The following is a 22,311-nucleotide window of genomic DNA, read 5'->3' as shown; positions in this document are numbered from 1 at the left end:
ACTTATCTTATATAATAGTGTAATGTTTTTATTTCATTTCTTGATTAACGTCTTAGGTTTTATAAAAAAAACATCTTCAGATAATTATTACCTCTAAATTGAACAGTTTCATTGATGTACAATGGGTACATTAACCATATTATGTTAAAAGTATAAAATTATGTAAAATCATGAAAAGGATATCATAAAAACATTAATGTGTATACATATTTAAAAAACTGTTGAAGTATTAGGTTAAAAATAGGTCTAATGTGAAGGTTATATGTATATACATTAATGTTTTTATGATATCATTTGCATGATTTTACATAATTTTATACTTTTAACATAATATGGTTAATGTAACCCATTGTGCATCAATGTAACTGTTCAATTTAGAGGTAATAATGATCTGAAGATGGTTTTTTATAAAACCGAAAACGTTAATCACAGAAATGAAATAAAAACATTACACTATTATATAAGATAAGCTTATGACGGTCTTTTATGAAAAAGCATTGATAACTTACTTGGTCTGTTTTTGAAATAGGTTCTTGTGATGAAATATGTTGAATATTTAAATACAATTGATATTTCGTTGACAAAAGTACAAAACCCCGTAAGTCCTACGAACGCTCTAAGGAATTATGAAATTCTGAACTTTTCCCACGACATTCCGTCTCATATTGACATTAATATTGCTGTTCCATAACTTTGAACATGTTGCATACTTTTACGAACTAATTTACAGAAAAAAAATCCTCTTAAGAAGCGATCACAATTTCAACATTTCGGTAGGTGTATGAAATCCATAAATAATTATTTCCATTTCTTCTAATCGAGTAAATAGCTTGTTATGCAAGTACTATAGTTTCTAGAGTTTGTCGCAGATTCTTCTTCAAAATGCACATTAATTTTTAGTTAATTCTGACAATCATGTTTGAATTTATCTTTAAGATACGGTCACACCATACATCTCTTTGTTTCGTTACACATTCTCCAATTGGTTGGATGCAACATGCTATTTCCCACGTAATCAAAATTTCTTTACTTTATTATTTTTCTTTGTAGCTACATTCATTTCAGCTGTTTCTAGAAGTTGTCTTATTTTCGAACTGTCAGCTATAGTCTCTTCTGCATAAGGATAAATTCATACCAATGCCTTCAACATTCATATCTCCGGTTGTATTGTAGCGTATTTACTGTTCCACATCATATGGTTTAGAGATCTTGACAGTCTTGAATTTTATTGTTATATAGTCGTACTTGGTATCTGACATCAGTTTGAAGTTCGTTTAATTTTTATTCTTAATATACATGTATACACAGTGGGCCAAAAAAAAGGCACAACAATTAGAAATAGCCTACTCTATTTTCGGAAATACATAACATTAATTTATAATGTATACACTGTTGGAAAGAGTAGACTTTAAAGATGATCAGGACTTCTTATTATGTTTTTTTTTCAGGCTCAATTAAAATTTTATGGTGGTCAACACACAATAATGCGAAAAATGTGGTTTATTACTTCAAAATGTACAAACTGAATGTTGGTAAAATTAAAAATAATTAATGATCTTTAAAATAATCAAAATTTAAAATGATGCTCTATGTGACCGCCATTTGCCCTCACAACCATTTGTAGGCGTCTTCTCCATTGTCCAACAGCACTGGATATCTGTCTTTGATCAAGCCGGTCCCAACATTAACGCGTTGTCTTAAATGTTCAATATTACGAATTCTTGTTTTCCAGTAAACTGCTTTTTGTAATTGACTCCATACAAAATAGTCCATGGGATTAAGATCTCGTTTGAAACTCCTGCGTAAACCATAAGATAATCTGAGAAATGCGATCTTTCACGCAATAACCTCTCAGGAGGGATATCATGTCCGTATCTTGCTAATCAATCGTTGTACATTTGATACAGACCATTCTCGCTGAACGTAGTTCCTTACAATTTGATGGGTAGATAAATTATCATATTGGTGCAAATGTTTAATGAAAATCTTGTCTTCGTTCTTTAACCCTTAACTGGTATCGCTTTTTAAATGTACGTTAACGATAACTATCCATATGGGTCTATATTGACCCATAGATACCAGATGAGGGTTAAGCGACCCATTATTCACAAAATGAGAACTCAAAAAGGAAGAAAACAAATGATGATAGCACAACAAACGGCTTGGCCTGCTGAACTCGTAAGACCATAATGCTTAGTTCGGCATAAACGATCGATCTTGCACTGCCTTCCAAAAAATAATGTGTAATAAATGGTAAAAAATTAAATATTACATTACTTTCCCGGTCTACAAGGACTGTGAAATTTGCCTGTGAAATAAACTTTCAAGCGAAATCATTAGCTACTGGAATATAACCATTTAAATTTTGTGCCTTTTCTGGCCCACTGTGTATATATGAACTGTATAAAGTGTCCTATTAATTTAACTTAAGACTCCTATTTGCATCTTATGTTGCTTATGCTATGTATTGCCATTCATTTCATTTCCCTATTACAGTCCATGGAGCGCCATACGGTAGCGAGATTTAAGGGTATTTATACACGATCAATATTACTAGCAATACGGATATCAGTGCTACATGTCCGCCACCTTTACCCGCAAGAAATATCCTGGTACTAATTTCTGTCAGAGGCTGAGCAAAGCCCAAGGCCATAGTGAGGTCGGAAGGATTACATCAGTTGATGCCCATAGGAGCAAGCGCGCGCTTTAGAGCCCAGGAGAGCCTGAGCGCTTGACAGCGGAAAGGAAAGAGACAGACGAAAGAGGTAGTATATGCCGCTTGGTCGAGCTATTTTCAGGGATGGCCAGCACTGATTCAATGGATAAAAGGAAGAGAACTTATTAAAACTGTATCCATGTTAATTTATAGATTTGTCTGAGAAGTATAAGTGAATTATAAGAATGTAAGTTTTAATTTTAATGTTCATTTGTCACAAGTTTGATCTTCTATTCAAAAGAAATATATTCTCAACTGTTTTCATAGTAAAGTGAAATTTTCAGATATAGGCCTATTTATTTAGCAGCCTTACAGAATGTTTTCGTAAATCTAATAGGCTATAGCGTAAATACGTATTACTGAAAATAGTGTATTGAAAATTTTGAAAATATTCGCATGGAAATTGTATGTAAGGAAATGGATTAACAAAGCAACTAATGTGACATCATAAGCAAAATATACGTGCCCATGTGTTGTAAAATGTCAGCTCTATAGCTTTAGCACATTTCGAGAAAATAATTTAATATTCTGATGATAGGAAGTTGCTCACCAATATCACCTTAAAATCATAATGCGATAAGGGTTTTGTTATGGAATATTAGTTATACTTAAAAAATATACAGCACCTAGGTAACTTTGCTTTGTACTGTAATAATGTTTTGATTAGTTTATTGATTATTTTATAAGGCTAAAGGTACCATCAATATCAATTCCAACTTATCATGTCATACTTAATCTCTTTTTTTGGGATATCACTTTCTTTATGAATGATGTGTTTCATCCATTTAGTACAGTGTAGTTGTATGATTATGGAATGTATGTGAATATTCCTTCTTAACCCTTTAATACCTTATTAACATTTAAAACATAACTCCAATACTAAGAAATTGGTATTAGCACTTTTGTTTTACAGACAATTAGATAATATCAAAACACAAAGAAGGCATATAAAAATAGCGACAATAAAATTTCACGTTCCGTCTGAAGTTTGTGCACCACTGTTTTCTTAATCCAACAGACTGCTTATTCATATACACAACCTTTCCTCTTTCCATACTTAGCGCTTGATGCCCGCGCACGACGTCAAGGTCAGAAAAATGCGCTTGCTTTGACATCACTTGATTACATCAATGTAAAAAATCCATGATCGCATTCATAAATCGAACTCGCGACCTTCCTGCTTGCTGTCAAAGCCTTAACCGCGACGTTACCGTGCCCTCAGATTGTTTTCGCTTATTATGTCTAAATTTTTACGTAAATCAGTATAGTAATCTTTTAAGATTATCCTCACGGTCTAAAATGAGAACGGCAGGTTAAAAAACAAAGTTCTTTGATTTCCACTTCATATCTGAGTGGCATGACAAGCGGTAATAACAATGATAATGAAAATAATGTGTAAGAAGAACGGTAAGCGAGTGATAGTGGTGTGGCTTCCGATATATGTACACTGTGAACCTTTTTAAATCTCCTTACACAAGAATTCTGTCCTATTGGCGAGACCAATATTCTTGTCTTGTGCAAGCGTGGAGTTATTCAGCGTATTTGGAGTTTATTAACGTTAAACTGTTATACATTGCCTTGTGGGTTGCACCCCGGAAGTTGTAGCTATATTTTTTTTATCTTGTTTCTGCATGAGGTATTCGCCGCTAGACTTCTCGAGACTTGTGAAATCGTGTCGGCGTGCTTAGATTAATATAAATGACCCTGCGGACAAGGTCGGTTTAGTTACATTACCAGCCACTTGTGATATGTGGCTCTCTGGCGCTCAGGGGTGCATAATCTACTCTTCGAAATTCGCGTCAATTTTTTCGTATTTGGGTGGGGATTTTCAATGCTTTGTCTGCTTCTAATAGTACTACGGTACTGTCAAAACTCAATTTCGAGATAACTACGGAAACACGTTTTCAGCAACCGTGAAAAAAAAAAAATCGTGTTGCATATCTTGTCTTTTGGCTGCGCATAGTTATTTCTCATAAATAGTGGGATTTATTCATATTGTAATTATAAATCATATCATTAAGAAATTTTACGCATCAAATATTTTTACTACTAAACGACATAGAGCTTTTCAAAGTCTTATTGCCAAAAATGTCCATAAAACAGTGGGCTTGTCAAAGCCACATCTAACGATTTTCTTTTGATTTTTTGTGCATAATAAAACATTATGCATCACATGTTGTATTTGTTGAAATAGAATTCACAGACTTCATGACGGCGGAACAGTTGTACTGTAACTAACACACATAAACATTAATGTGTCATTTAGGAATGCTTTGTAAGTTATCATAATGTTGATTCGGGAAGCAATTATAATTTCATAAACATCAGATGCCTGTGTTTTCGTTTCGAACTATAAACATGTAAACATGTCTCTAGGGAATGCATGTTGTTTCACAATGGCCAGGGCGCTCTTTTTCTGATTACAAGGCAGTGTTCCGCGATAATCGTCAGTCATTTGTGAGGAATCTAATTGTGTACTATATTCTTCAGCAGTTGGCGAGACAGCATAATTTATACTGATGAATACTGCATATTGTTTATATTCACAAAAAGTAATTGAAACATAATTAAATATTTTTCCTATTTTGTTACATATTTTCCCGATTTTTAGCACATAAAAAATAAATATTTTCCTGATTCTTAGCACCTAAAAAGCCTAGCCTTAAATTAATAAACCACAAAGCAGACAGTTCATTCAGAAATTCTATCTAATCCAGGTTCCTATACCCTAGTTAAAGACCGATAAGATGAGCTATGATTTAGTCGATATTGTTCATAATGTTGTTGCTTCTGCTACTACGACGACGACGACAACGACGACGACGATGATGATTACGAACATAACGACGTGTAACATTAAAAAACGAGTCAAAATCTTTCTTCAGTTTATTAATAGTTCTGTATCATGTAGCAGTAGCAGTAGCGGTAGTACAGTCCGCGTCACCATTTTTGGCGTGTGAAATAAGTAATGGGAACGTTACATTTGTGATTTACATTTGCTGCAGTCAGTCTGACAACTGTGCTTGGTAAATGGCTAATGTGACGTGTATAGAAAGTGATACCATTCCCAGCTGCACACTAGCAACATGCTCACAAACTGGACACTGTATATCTAGATCACACGCCAAAAACGCTGGCGCCAGCTGTAGTAGTAGTAGTAGGCCTTGTATATATTTTTATTTAACCTGGTAGAGATAAGGCCACCAGAGGATTACAACTACAATATTAAGAATACAATTACAATTATAATTACAATTAATATTAAATTTACAAGTACAATAAAAATCGAAGTATTGAAAGATTATCTGATTAATAAAAGCTAGACAATTCGCAATAGAAGTTAAGAACAAAGAAAGAAATGTGAAACCTAGAATTTCAGAATCTTCCATTCTTGAAGGAGACAATCGTTTATCTCTACCGAGACGAGAATACCACGCATCTACCACGCACCAAGTGCGTTTCGCTGTTTCCCGTGACAACTGATGTCGACGGCAAGAAACTCGATCTGGGGTGAAAGTTCGTATTTTGTCTTCCTGGCGGCAATGAAGCGGAGATGAGCATTTTAGTAACAGGCAGGAAAGCCTCCAGATCTTCAAAAGGGTCTTGAGATATGAAACATAACGAAACCTTATTAACTCTAAAGATCGATACGTATCCTGTTTCGAATAAGGAAACTTACAGCCTTGCTACTCGTGATATCAAAGTGCATACGCTAAAATTCTACGACAGCATCTTACAATTTACTTTTATTAGGCTTTGTAAAAGTATACCCGGTACTTCACTAGTAACTAAAATAAAAAGCATAAATGTATACTGATTTTATACGTTTTCGTTCTCTTTTTATTTGACAAAGGTTTATGAGTGATGAAACTATAATTTGTCTAAGTAAGATGCAAGCATTACGTGTCTCACTCTAATTTCGGGGGGAGGGGAACTCTCCTCTCTTTAAGCATGCCAAAACATCACGTTTCTGATATCGGAGATCTCGAAATCTATTTTTGCAGATTACAAAATTGTCTTTATATACTGTACAAAATGAAACCGTGAAGTTGAAAAATGTGTGCACTTAGACCTATCCAGATATTTTCAGAGGCGATTGAAATTAGCAAATAATGCATACTATTCCATGCTAAAAGTCACGAAAAGTAGAGGCATGAATACTACAGTCAAAATAAGACTAGAAAAAAATTTAATAAAAACAGTACTTACATATGAAGAGTCCACTGCAAGAATGATGGATGTCACTTTCTTGTCGAAAATGAACCAAGACTGTCAATGCATAGCTTAACATATATAGAATGTACATACAGAGTTATATGGCATTAACACTGATAGTCATTGCCCAGTAATGATAGGAAAATCACAGTTAAGCTTTGAGCGCTAAGCATTTCAAACTTTCAATTGCTTCTCCTGCAAAATGTATTCCAAATGACATCCATCATTCTTGCAGTGGACTCTTCATATGGTTGCGAAACATGGTGCCTCACCAAGGAACAGATGAAATTATTCTTAGGTTTGAAAGGAAAGTACAGCAGTGGCAAAAAAACCGGACCGATCCTTGTAGCTGATTTCAGAGCCTTGTTCACTCCAGAGCACGATAGACTGGTAATTAATTTAATTTATTGGTCTGACCCAATATTTTGGGTTTGCCCTGCGACACAGAATAGCTCACAATAAAATTTAAAATGAAAAATTATATAAACAGGTTTCAGACAAGTGATTAAGACATAAGAAAAAAAATAGAACCAAGTATACGGTAATTTAAATTGAATATACGCCATGAAGATGCTGACGAAATATCGCTACAGAAAATTGTATAATGGTGATGACGATGGTATCTTGAAGATCTCTCGTCAGCTTGTATTTTTCCCTCCATTTTACAAAGGCTTTCGGAATGGTGCCTCTCGCTCCGAAGAAGAGACCATAACTGTGATTTTTCAATGTTGTATTTCGCTGATAGGTACTGAATCGTGGGCTCGTAGATTTTCTTTTTCTCTTCGTTCACTTCAGTTGGTTGAGTGGCTAGATTTCAAATCTGATCGTAGGATCAATTATTTCGGCAACGATATTTTACTACTTAATTGACTTATTATTCCAGAACATGAATTTGACCAGAAATCGAAAAGTATTGGGGGGGGGGGAAGAAAAAAGAAAAAAGATTCCTTCCCAGGATTCGAACCACGAAAGTCATAGTTACCAGTCTATCGTGCTCTGGAGTGAACAAGGCTCTGAAATCAGCTACAAGGGTGGCTTCGTTTTTTTTTTTTTTTGCCACTACTCTACATAGAAAAATATTTGGACCAGTTCATGTTAGCAGCAGTGGAGAATAATATATAATTACGAACTTTATGATATGGATAAATAGTCCAACATTCTCATTTACATTAAGCTAAACAGGATAGAATGGGCAGGACATGTACAACGACTTCCTCTTGATCGAATACCTAAGAAAGCTCTTAGAGCATATTCCTTTGCAACCCAAAGACATGGAAGACGAAGAAAGAGATGGGAAGATGGAGTCAAGGAAGATGATGCCAACTTGCTCCACTGTCGAAACTGGAAACTGGAGACGCAAAATAGGAATGGATGGAGGCAGAACCTACAGGAGGCCAAAGCTCAAACCTGAGCTCTAGCACCATTGGATGGATATCCAGATATTTTATATGACATTAGGACCTCGCACCTCGCATGCGTCGTTCAGTAGGTTTTAGCTCAACTCTAATCTACGCAACGTTTATGCCATATGGAGAATGGTCTCCAAGGTCGCCAGACTTAAACCCTTAAACCCCTCTTTATTTTGCCTTATGGGGTTACCTAAAGGAAGAGGTGTACGAAGTGAAGATTCATGATCTGCAACATCTACGAACACGGATCGAGGAAAAGTGTCGTGAAAATATCGCTGATATGTTACACCGCATTCTCAATAGCATGAAGTTTCGCCTCCAGACGTTATGAACTGGAGGCGCTCATATCGAGCGCATATTATAATTTACCTTATGATGCGGGACTTGTCGGACATCCTCTATTTTTGCAGTGTTATTTTAAAACTTACACGACTTACGCTTGGGCGCAGATTATTTCAGCTTGTCCAGAAGCAGAAGCACACAAGCAATACCTGTCTTGTCTTGTCGACAGGGGAAATGCAGTGCTCCGCTATTCTTAGAGCCCATCCACCGATCTAAGGCGTCCCAAGTGGTGCCAGCACTTACCTGCAAAAAAGAGAAGCACACGGTCAATAGAAGAGCTCATGACATCAATTCCGAATACTGGAAGGCGACTTCCGACCTTCATACATATATTCGCTATCGTCCTTTTCAGATGAATTCTCAGTTTTCTGTCAGCACTCTGAAGATTTATGCCCATAAAGACTTCGTTCCGTAGCAACAAGGGCTACAAAGTTAGTATTCCAGGGGCTACAAAGTTAGTCTTACTTTCCCAACAATTCAACGCACCACTTAGGCTAACCATTCACACAATACAGTAGAAGCAATAGTAGTACAGTATCTATCATCCTTAGTCGTACATATCTAATTTAAACTAATAAGACAACATTATGTACAAAATAATTATACTCATATACTAATAGTAGTGTACCATGCTTTAAAACCATTTCTTAGAACGTTAATTTACAACCAGTTTTTATTTTAAGCTCTAATTAACAAAAATAATAATAAATACATTATTTTGAAAGTAAAACTGTATGTCATTTATATTCGTACACTTGAGTAATTTTGACTTATTCGAGGGTGCCGTGCCTTAATGGTAACAGCGAGTGTGCATTACCGCGTGCTCTAGGGTTTGTTTTGCTTCAGCAGTCAGTTCTGTTCAAAATGGGCAAGTCGAAGGAACTCAGTGCCGAGCTAAAGAAGACGATAGTTAGACTGGCTCTTAAAGGTTATTCTTTACGGAAAATAGGCAATATAGTAAACAAAAGTCATTCCACGATAAATACGTGGTTAATAAATTCAAATACCGTGGATTTACTGCAAATCAGAAGAGAAAACCAAAAGAAAAAATACTAAATGAGAGGGGAAAAAAAGGTTTAAAGTAAGACAGATAAAATCAAATCCACGGTTAAGTGTGCCGAAACCACGTTCTCTCATGACAAAAACCACAAGGAAGACTGTTAATGTAACAACGGTGCGACGTGTCCTATATAAATATGGATTTCATGGTATAAGGATACGAAAAAGGCCCTTTGTAAGTAGAAAAAATCGAGCTTTAAGAATTAAATTTCCTGAAGTTCATGTAAATTAGGAGCAAGAATTTTGGGACAGTGATGAGACCAAGATTAATCTTTTCGGATCCGATGGTGCCCATAGAGTGTGGAAAAAGAAGAATGAGGCCGATAAAGTGGATAACAATCTTCCCACTGTGAAACATGGAGGTGGCGTCATAATGATTTGGTGCTATAAGTCCTCGAAAGGCGTGAGTAACATCGACTTAATTGATGCAATTATGGACAATGTAATCTATAACAACATCTTGAAAAATAATGTCAAGGAAAGTGCAATAAAATGGATTTGGCGTCTGTCTACATTTTCCAACAAGACAACGACAGCAAACATACGGCCGAAATGAAGAAACACTGGTTGATATGGAACGTCCCGAAACAACTCCATACTCCTCCTCAATCACCCGATCTGAATCCCATGAAGCATTTGTGGTCCAAACTTAAGGAAAATATAAATGAATCGCTCCATACAGAAAGGGCTTTAGTCCATTAGACCTAGTTTTGAGAACACTGAAGAAAACATTCTGTAAATGCCTACTCTATTCCTTTCTGCATAGAACTCTGAGCCTGACGCTTCAGTTTCTATCTTTCCAAACATTGGACTGAATACCTTTCTGCACAGGCCGATGGAGCCACCCATAAAGATATGATATCCATCTATATCTCGTTTTTAAAAATTTGTGACTGAAGCCCTTTCTGTATGGACCGATTCAAATAAAAGTACAATTTTGTCCAAAGAACACCTCAAAACTGTTGTGCTGGAAGAATGGCGAAATTTCACTCCGCAGCAATATAAAACGTTGGTAATTTCCATGCAGAGAAGGTGTCAGGCAGTGATCAAAGCCAGAGGATATGCAACTAGGTATTAGAATGTAATTGTCTATGGTATTTATGTATAGTTATTTAATTTTGTTACTAATTGTACGAATACAAATGACAGGTAGAGAAATTATATATTTTGTTAAATTTCGTCTATTTACGTGTTTATGGTATATATGGAATTTACTTTTTGTTTCATTTGTATTCATAATGCTACTGAACAGAATTTTCAAAGAGAAATGTAATACCTTCATTTCATGTGTCTTTTCTCACCAAAGTTGTTACATATTTTTCACCTGTACGAATAAGACTGATAGACACTATATAATACGCAGCAATAATAATGTAATAGCAGTAGTAAGAGCAGAAGACGCAACAACTTAGTAGCAGTAATTTAAGACGTGCAATGCAGCCTGCAGAATTACTGTGTTTGACCTAGTTAACGCTGAATGCTGATGTCGACGATAATAAATTCACTGAATTATGATAGTAAAAACTGGTGTAATCCGTTTATTAAAGTATTGTTACCTAATTTTATAGGATATAAATAATTTTATGCTCGACCATGCCGAAATGTAGTAATTATACACCTGGTAGCAGTCCTTTAATGCATGTCATTAAAGTACACCTATTCGTTGAAGTTTAATGTTTTCGATTATTCTCGGATATGCAATGAAAGACAACAAGGGAAAGGTCACGGAGGCTGGAAATCCAATACTGTCGCAGAAGGTTATGTTCTATTACTATAATAATTAGCGTTAATTGTAAATAATATTCAAATAAATTCAATTTGTCATCTCGTTTTTCAATGTCGAATTCAATTTCAAGGTTATATCAAGATTAAGTTTTATCTTACTCTCTAGATTATATCAAGGTCGTCGACATTCGTTTCCCGAAAAAAGTCAATACTTTCGCGTCTGCGCACATCTCACAATTTATGAGGTAGGATTGCACTCACATAACAATAACATGAATACTTATGAATAATTTCAAGTTAGAAATATGGTCGAGCATGAAAAGTCGCATGAAACTTGCCTATAATGGTAATTAAGACGCTCGTATGAAAATTATGAAACTCGCTTGCGCTCGTTTCATAAACATCCTCGCGTCTTAATTACTACCATTATAGGCTCGTTGCATAATGTACTAATATTGGTTATAGTTATATAATTATTAATAATATTTATTTGGTAATGTATGATTAGAAGGAAATCATGCCATTGCTAATGAAAAGTAAAAGGAAATACACACACACACGCGCGCGCGAAGATAATTTCATAAGTAATGGCAACTATGTTATATCTTCCGAATAACCGAAAATGTGGTTAGTTTAGTAGGCCTATATACACTGTACGGGATACCACCTCCAGATTGCGTCTTTGTGCATTGGTGGTGGCTATTCACTGTTGTTTTCTCTACCACACTTTTCATAGATAAAAAAGACACCTAATCACCATCAGATCTGGAGTTATATTTTGACCAAGAAAACGTAATTAATAGATTTTAAAAGCGATGGCGGAATCCTGTATCCTGTTTGAAAACGAAAATTTGACGATGACAGAAAAAAGAAAGTAGCAGTCGAGATGACAAATCAAAAATAACTTATTTATTGCAAATAATAATACGAGAGATTACAGATTGCAATAGTTTGATTATAGGAAGGATAAATATGAAGTGATATGCAAAATATACCAGATTAATAAATCATACGTAAGAGAAATTCAGGATGTATGAAGGAAATATTTCCGTAGTGACGAATACAGTTTCTAAATAATAATAATAATAATAATAATAATAATAATAATAATAATAATGCCTATGATAATCTAGGGTCTAGAGCACTGGGCTCATATTCCTGTGGACCAGAGTTCGATCCTCGGTGTACCCCCGAGTTATAACTTCTGTTCAGCAAGCCCGCTGCACGGGTATACCTTATTTTATTTCAAGGAATGCAGTTCGGTGGCTCCTTTGAATACCCACTTACAGATTTATGACTTCCTACACAAACAACTCTGACAATTCCATCCTGTCCCCTCGTCCCAACATTGCACAGTTGCCACAGTCCTGGTGACCCTCGAAATAATGCAGTGAAACTGACAGGAATTCTTATAATTCGGAAAAGATGCGACAACTCTGCCTCCACGTGGATTTGACGGGAGCCTGTCAATTCTTCTGAACGAAGGTTGTGATTGGTTACTAACAAGAGAAGACAAGATTTCCGTAAGGAAGACATTTATTTATGGCAACCAATTAGTAGTGGGCAGTAGAAGGTCTGTCGGCAAAGTCCTTTCTATGAAACTGCACTCCATGAAATAAAATAAGGTTTCTCAGGGAGCTCCAGTTCCCCTGTAAGATGCTAAAAATTATCAGATCATCTTATCGCTGGTTGGTGTAATGTAGACCAACCTCCTATGACACACTCTGGGCAACGATTCTGTCGGTAAATTGGTCTATACAACCGGCTTCATATAGGTGAATGATGAAAAGTCAAGTACCCGCCATTAATGTAATAATAATAATAATAATAATAATAATAATAATAATATAGATAATTAAGCAAGTACAAAAATAGCTAGATCTCGGAAAAATAATGAATGAAAAGTAACTTTCAAGCCATAATTTGTAATTACAGACCAAATGAATGGAACAACTAGAAACCTCAGAGTAAAATCCAATAACTGAAAAAAGAACAATGGGGAAACTGATGATGACCATGATCATGGTGTAGTAAAAAAGGACAGATATCTTCGAAAGATTTTACTTGAAAGTCCACGATTAATAAAAGTTACGAAATCCAGAAATTAGCCAGTAAAAAAACAAGTAAATAAATAAAACCAAAGAAAAAAATAAAAAAAGGTAAATAGCAAATAACAGGTATCGATCCGTGTTCCATAAGAAGCATTTACTTATGTGAGAAATACATCACTGCGATCAACACAATTTCTGAGCTTGTCTTCATGATTAAAATCATAGACTTATGTTTCTGTGTATTAATAAATTCAAGGAAAGGAAAGTGGCGTAAGTTACAAAACACCTCCAACAATAGGCCTACTGAAAATAAGAGCTATCGATTAGCTACAACGGCGTACAGCGTATTCTCATGTGGGTAATCTTCGAGCAGTACCTCGAAGAGCAGCGGTAGCCTCGAGGGTGCGGGCGATACCAAGAAATCCAGATGAAATCGAAACAAACCATTTGGAAGACTTCATAACAATATCACATAATGGGATTCCACGTAAAATAGAGTCCGGCTCAAATTAAAGTTTTACAGCTACAAAATTCAAAATCAACCTGCCTACAATCTTCTGCCAGTATAATCTCTTCAGATCCTTCTTCATGTAGTAATATAGACATCTTATTTCTTAAATTTATGACAGACCCCATCTTCTGTAGCTATCTATGTGAATAAATGCCACAAATAACGAAAAAGTTTCTTCATATTGCTTTCAATAAAATACTATTGCTCCATTGCACGCAATGCATTTACATTTTTATTGCCGCTTTAATGTTTCAAAGTTGAGTAAAATGTTATCCTGTCCTTTCGAATTTCTATTCGTTGACCTCTTTCCCCGTTATCTCTCCCTCTCACGTACATGTATATGCGCGTACACACACACAAACACGATTTGGGATTCGAGCTATTACTCAATCATGGTTTTGTTTATACCCTTAAAAAACGTTAGGAAAGTGGCGCTTCGACAATTTATTATCCTTCGATGAAATCTTACTGATGAAAAACAACTACTACTTATGACTTATGCATGGAAATACTGTGTGCCAATTATACAATCTTAGAATAATACCAAAGTCTAGTACAGGGACATCATTTTATTTGTAATTCAATTTTTATTGTACCTGAATTTTTTAATGTACTTCACTCCCACCCCTTCTACTAATGAAGTTCAACAGTCCTCCACACAGATCCAAGACAGCATATAGAGTCATAGTAGCCTTTCGGTCATAGCAAACAGTACGTTCCAAAAATATGTTCGCGTCTTCCAGTGACGAAAGAGCTTTCAATATTGCATCATTTTCGTACAGGTATAGGGAAGACCAGGTAACTTGATACCCTAAGGGTGAAACCTAACCATTTTTCCCCCATTACTACAAATGCTAGTGGATTATGGTGATTTTCTAGTTTGAAGGTTGAATTTTCTTTTGCCAACTTCGTTTCGAATTTCGATACTGACAAATACTATAAATGGTAGTGATTTTGTAACCGGTATGTTGGCAGCTGAGGCAAATATCGACAATATTTGCCGGTACTGGAGTTCCATGAAATTAAAATTGTACTAGATTTCTCAGCCGGTTACTGGAAGATAGTGAAATTCGAACTTATTAATAATTAATTAATATTAGTATTAATATTAATACATTATAGTTATGTTATGTGTTGCGTTGTGGTTATAATTCAAGAATAGTCAGATAAGTACGAATGAATATAATATACTTGGGCGTGATAATGCACGTGGGTAATGGATAGAAATATTATTTCAAATTTTAATGAATTTCTTTCGTGTTTAGATTTTTATTACTATGTCAAAAAAATGAAATAGTGTTGCAGTGACTCCTCCAAGGAAGAAAATGTGTGGCATTCAGAGTACGCTTCAGAAATCTGTAGTTCACGTGTATAATGAGTTGAAGAAAGAAGGTAATGAAGAAGGAATTATGCTAACGGAGACAGCAATTACAACCAGAATAGGACAATTATTAGGAGTAAGTATTCTTAAGCATACATTTCAAAGTGGTATTCAGTTTTAGGAGTTTGCACTAATAATTTCATGATTGTGGTCAAACAAAACAAATTTTTAGGTTAGGCCTAATGTTTAATCAAGTCAGTGATTTTCATATTGCCAAACTAAATACATTTAAGATACTGTAATACTGCAGTAGGTGATAGCTTAAATACATTTACAAATTAGACGAACAAGTAATCAAACAGCACGAAAGTAAATTTCCAGTTTTCTCTTTTGGTATTAAATTAACCGTTCAGATCACAATTTACATGCCACATCGGCCGAAGAAAATACAAGTCATATTGTAATTATTAACTTGATATTGCAGCAAATATTACATGAATGTTGGCCTGTTATGGTGCTTAAAAATAATTCAGTTTTATATAATAACTATATAACATACTCTATAAAGCATAGGAACGTTGACTCTGGCTGAATAATTTATTCATGACTGGTCTAAGTAATATTAAATATGGTGTTTCTTCAGAAAAGCTACCCCACCCAAAGTACTTGTTAAGATATAACACTCGAGAGGATGAGGACGCACTACTGGGAAACTAACCATTTCTCTTCGTCCTGGACCTCTCGCATGTTATATTGGTAATTAGTAACAAGTTTGAGGGAGGGACTACAACAATGCATTAGAATATACAGGTAAGTGTCAAAGGATTTTTGTGCTGAAAGTATTTGTGGCTGTGCACTAAAACCACGTGTTCATCACTATGTAAATATCACAGAAATCAATTAAACAAAATAAAATTATGCCTTCTTTGGTGTAGCTTTTCTGGAGAATTACCTAAATATTAGCCTACTTAAACCTATCGTAGACCCAACCTAACATGTTGATCATTTTCTATTCATATAGCTGTAAATGTTGGTATTATGCATGAATTTTATGATATAACAATTTTTAGAAGTATTATGTTATTGTTTGTTATTACAGCTTGGCTTAACTACAGCCACGAAAGTGATCAATTCACACAAGGGGACCCCACTCGTGACACTAGGAAAACATAGACTACGTAAACATCCAGTGACTGATGCTGATGATTTTACGGAAGATGCAATTGCGAGATTTATTTATGACAAGTTACATAAAGGTAGGGAAGTTACAGGAATTATTGTGTTGATTTATGCAATGTAATTCTGATATTAGTCATAGGCCTATGTATAAAAATATGGCATAATTTTCATTTACTGTTACAGGGGAAGTACTAACAGCAGCAAAAGTTCTGGAACATATGAATGATGATTATGAAACATATTTATTTAGAGTATCCTTATCATCGGTGAAAAAAATTTTGAAAGAGATGAAATTTCTATGGAGCAAAGGGGATCCTTATACACATGTATGAGAAAGTGATGTTATTCGTTTTTAAGAGAATATATAAGAAATGTGGAGCGTGAGAACCCTAAACCCGTAGTATTCTTGGATGAGACTTGGATTTTTATGAATGGTAAATTTCAATGTATTGTGAGACATTGAGTGATTGAATTTTTTACTAACAAATAGATTAACACTTATGTGGAATATGAAATTGCAATTAATATAGGCTACTAGTAATGAATTCAGGTGGGAACAACATGTTTTGCAATTAATAGTTTCATATTATAACTAGAGGTTAGTTATAAAATTCTTGAACGGTTTTCCTGTCTTTAAAATTTTTGTGTCTCTTAGAGTGTCAATGTGAATTGCTTTTCTCTCTCTGTTTTTTTAAGTATGATCACCCACTTATTCATGAAATAAACCAGGTGAAGTTTCCAGTGACATGAATGGTGTTATTCATAGACCAACAAATGAGGGTGGAAGATTAGATGCCGGAACGAAAGGTGGATTTATACTCGGTAAGTTATATTGATTTATATTTTACGTAAATTTGGCAAGAGTAATTTTTTAAATCAGGGTACAAAAATATAAAAATTGGTGACTAAATAAAAACGTGGGAAAGCCTTTCACCAAAGAGGATCTCATGTCATGTCATGTTATGTTATGTTATGTTTTATTTTCTTTATTTAAATGCTGTGAATTCATGTGACGTAATTATATGCCCAGGTATAATTTTTATTGCAGGTGCTGATTTAATTTTTTCATGCAATTGAAAGAAAAGTCAGGACTACCATAGTGCTATGAATAGCCCTGTAGTTGAGAAGTGGGTGCAAACACAGTTGTTGACCTGAGAACATTAGGGCAATGCGTTATTGTCATGGATAGTGCTGCATATCATAGCAGACTTGTGAAAAATCAGCCAACAACAAAATGGAGGAAAGAACAGCTACTGGTGATTGCAACTGAATATAATAGATTTGTTGTACTAAATGATAAGAGTTGTACTAAATGATAAGAGTTGATGGTGTGAAATCACCTTTTGATATTACATTGCAATATTAATTTCCATACTTTACAGTCATTATTATTATTATTATTATTATTATTATTATTATTATTATTATCTTTACTACTACTACTACTTATAGATGCTACTTTTTTCTTTCAGGTGAAATTGAATCTACATAAGAATCCTAAAACAACAGAGCCTTGCCAATTACTGTTCTGAAGCGGCCTTGTCTTATGTGTTGTGTCTATATACAATTAATTCTTTCAGTTTTTTTTCCCCTTTAATGTAATGAAGTTGTTGGTTGATTGATACCAAGTGTTCAGCAGTTGATGTCATTTGTTATCTTGCACTCCAATATTTAACCAGATGATTGAAAGCTGTGTAAAGTTAAACAGTCAAGACAATGATCCATATCTTCATTGAGATTTCAGAAATGGCATGGGGAGATTCTGAAATATCAGTTCTTTGTAAATATTTGAGACAATCATGGCCTGTGATAATATGAGTACTGCCACTGTAGATTTTCATAGAAGTTCAGTTATTAAATTAGGTGTATTATTTTTACTATGTATTGTACTATATTTTTGTTTCGCTTAATTGATGAATTATATATGCTGTAAATTGAATAGTAGACTGTAGGTCTATAGCTTAACTGATGAATTGTATGTGCTGTAAATTAAATAGTAGGCTGTATACCACAAGTGATGAATTGTTTATGCTTGTAATGTGAAGTAATTTGCATGATATTTATTATCAGTTTCTGTATATTTCAACTGATTGAATTGTTTATACTTTTAAATTGAATTAACTTGCTTGCTATGTATTATATTTTATAGCTTAACTGATGAATAATTGTTTAGGTTTGTCAATTTAATAATCTGAGTGCCATGTACTTCATATTTTTAGTGGAGCCACCAATGTAGCTTAGTCAGTAGACTCGTTGGCCTGCAAATTCAGAGCTGCACTCGAGGGTAGTTTGGATCCCCCATTTGGTCTGATTAGTTGGTTTCTTCTGAGGATTTTCCTCCATCGTGGAGCAGACGCCGGATGGCCTATTGCAATTTTTTCATTTGCTTTAGAATCATTCCGATTTTTGTTACCACATTGTCATGTTCTGATCTTGTTATTCTTTTAACAGTGTGGTAAGATGCAGGTATAGATAACCTTACAGTAATTTTGCTACCTTTCAGCTACCTCATTACCTCCCACTCCATAAAGTTCATGGATCCACGGAAGTACCAGTCGTCGATGTAATTCGACCATTTTGCTTAAAATATTAAAACACTGTAAAATATTGAGATTTCATGCTGTTACGTCCATTACTGCAGCAAGAACATCTGATTTTGAATCTGATAGTATGACAGCCTTCTCAGATTTATGAAGTCGATACTGGAGATTTTGTAAGCTTAAAAGTGTATCTAAATTTTCACTATCAAAATTAGTCAGTGTTTGAAGTTAGTTAGTTAGTTAGTTAGTGGCGTTTAAAAAGGGCGCGACAGCTACTATGGCTATTTGCGCCCTTATCTAAAATCTTTCACTAAACACAAACACAATACAATAACCGGAATGTTTAAAAAGCTAAAAAGCGTTGTCACGGTTAAAATGGGGCAAACAAGTGTTTGAATATAATTCCCTGTAAAAGGGAATATACTGGTATTGTACTACAACACCACTACATCTATGGCTTGGTAAACAGGATCCATCTATAAAAAATACTGTATGTAGTCACTCACTGACCAGATCATTTATCGTTTCTAATGATTTTTAAAATGTCTGGAGAAGTATCACATTTCTTAACATCATCTGTTAAAGTTAACTTATATACTATTCATTTTGAAATAACTTGGGATTGTGTTTTATTAGTAAAGTTTCCCTTAATTGAGCAAGTTTGAGTTCTCCAAGTAGAGTCAAAAAGTCTGTTGGGATTTTGGCTCAGTTTATTAATATTTGTGGACTGTGATTTTTTGTTCTAGACAACCATATTATCTGCAAATGATGAGATTATCATAAGATCTATTTCTTTAGTTAGACCATCGACATTAATATTGGAAAATGTATTCCTGAAAACAACAATGTGGGAAGCCCAGATGAATCTGTCTCTATTTACATATTTGTGACAATGAATCAAATAATCAAGTCACTGACCCAGTGTAACACTTTATCATGGACACCCTAAGTTTGCAATTTCTTAAGTGATTTATATCTACAGAGCCATATGATCCTTGAAAATAAATTAAAATTGTTAAGTTGTTTTGTTTTCTGTTTAAAATATCTTTAATATCTTGACTAAAATTTAAAATCTGTCCATTTGTTGAATGCAATTCTCTAAAGTCAACCCAATAAAATGAAAGTTAGTTACTAGATTCCAGGAACCAATTCAATCTATGAAATCATCTCTTCCATAATTTTGGCTATCATACTAGTAAGTGGTATCTGTCGATAACTCGAAAAGATATTAGTTGAATAATTGCTTTTCAAAATTGATGTTATGATAGATTTTCTCCAGACAGATATTGTATTTTAGATGAGATTACAAGATAAAAGTAGTGAGTTTGCTTGTTTGCCAACATGTTTAAGAAAATCAGCATGAGTATTGTCTGGACTTGGAGATGTTTTGGGTCTTATGTTATTAAATTAATAGTAATATTCAGTTCTTGATTAAATATTGTTATATAAAGTAGATAGTAGATTTAATATTTCTTTCAGTTTTTCCTTAATAGTCTGACGTACACAGATAAAACTAACAACCACACCACCAACTAATCTAATAGAAATTAAAATATAATTAAATGTAGTAAAAGTAATTAAAATTATAAATACACGTAATAAACCATAACCCCCTAATTTCAACAATATACTATTTTATTCCCTTTTACAGCTTGTAGATAATTATTAATTATAGTTATTACTTATTAGCATAATATTTATTGAACTTATTGGCTATTTCACTTCGTTTGAAAGATGTTATTGTGTACAAAAAGCATTTTTTGATGATCGTTTCATGCTGTATGTTGTGTATAAATCTATGATTTCTGGCCATCTGTTCTGTGTAATCCATCTTTTGTATAGAATTAATAAAATATTCTTTTGGTAGTAATTATTTTATTAATTGAGTATTTAATTTTCACCAGCTCACATTTCTTGAATCATTTGCTTTTTCTTATTTAAATTTAGGACACAAGAGCCAAAAAGAGACTTCACAGTTATGTATCATACATTTTTTCAATGACAGACGTGGAGTTGCAGAAATAATAAGTGTAAGTGTAGCATTATTAAGCAATTTACAAACAAATGAAATCTTTAAAAAGGTATCTAGAAGTGAAATTACTTATGGCTTTTAAGGACCAAAATTATTTTTGTAAGTTGATTTATTATTATTTCAGTTTTAGCATAGTTGTATTATCCATTTCCTTACTAATTTCAAAAGATAATCAGAAGTTCATTCGAATTCCAACCAAAAGTCAATTGGTTATTAATTTATCTACCTTTAGGAAGTACAGTATATGTACGCTGGAATCTTTGAAGTGAAGTGACAATAATTTAATTGGTCTTGGAACAGATTTGATTCTTGAATATTATATACTATACTTTGTTGTATATTTACGTCTAGTAACCTATTAATGCTAATACTAATAATAATGTAAAGGAATAAAAGAATAGAACATAGCAATACATTTCTCATTATTATTGAAACTATTTAGAATAACCTTCCAACATTAAGGTAAAGTACGGTGAGTAAAGAAGTCATTCAGTACATAGGATCGTGATTTTACTACATGTGGTGATATCTGGTAACAGTTGGCAACACTGACAAGGCGGAAATATTTGCTGTTTGGGAACTGAACTTACGTGATCCTCACTATACTATCGTCCATTTGCCTACGTCGCATTCCGGTTTTCCCCACCTGCTTCCATTCGCCTCTCTTTAAAGGCTAGTGGCTGGGCTGTCTTAGCTCTTTTCTGAGAACATTAATTTCTGTTAGGAATTGGACGTCAACGCAATATTATACCCATACAACTGTTTAAAATAACTTAAATAACAGGGCCTCGTTAAGTAATTAACTGTCACGTGATTTCCCCCCTTTCTACGATCCTGCGACATAACCACTTGGACGGAGAGTAGATAGCATGTCTGAGTAATTTTATCTTTTCGGATCGAACAGAAGTGAAGATTGAATTTACAGTAGCCTATGTAAGGTACTCTTTTACAGAGTAGGTACAGAATTATTTCAACATGAGTTACTAGTACGAAGGACGAAACTGGTAATTTGGAATTACACACATTAGAACTGAAGCCTGTATCGAAATGATCGGCCACCATTTTGAAAAATGTGTTTAAATATCCATATTATGATTATTTTTCAATTTAACTTCATTCCCTATAGTGTACGCTAATGTGCTGTAAACAGTATAATATACACTGCCTAATGAATACGTCCGCATGGACAGCTTAGTTCATGAGTAAAAACA

General features: G+C 34.2%; 1 long non-coding RNA gene across 2 annotated transcripts; it reads left to right on the top strand.

The window, feature by feature from the left end:
- The first annotated feature begins 14,800 nt into the window (after nucleotides 1–14,800).
- On the top strand, nucleotides 14,801–21,263 carry LOC138704997 (uncharacterized). 2 transcript variants are annotated; one of them, XR_011333533.1, is made up of 6 exons: nucleotides 14,801–15,198; nucleotides 15,326–15,485; nucleotides 16,449–16,605; nucleotides 16,712–16,962; nucleotides 17,225–17,784; nucleotides 18,001–20,986. It is a non-coding gene; the product is annotated as an uncharacterized lncRNA (long non-coding RNA). The 2 variants fall into 2 exon arrangements; XR_011333532.1 differs by having other exon boundaries at nucleotides 14,801–15,485; nucleotides 18,001–21,263.
- The last annotated feature ends 1,048 nt before the right edge of the window (nucleotides 21,264–22,311 follow it).

This window comes from Periplaneta americana, chromosome 1 (genome assembly GCF_040183065.1).
Source record: "Periplaneta americana isolate PAMFEO1 chromosome 1, P.americana_PAMFEO1_priV1, whole genome shotgun sequence".
Classification (NCBI taxonomy): domain Eukaryota; kingdom Metazoa; phylum Arthropoda; class Insecta; order Blattodea; family Blattidae; genus Periplaneta; species Periplaneta americana.
This window is presented reverse-complemented; position numbering and strand designations above follow the sequence as displayed.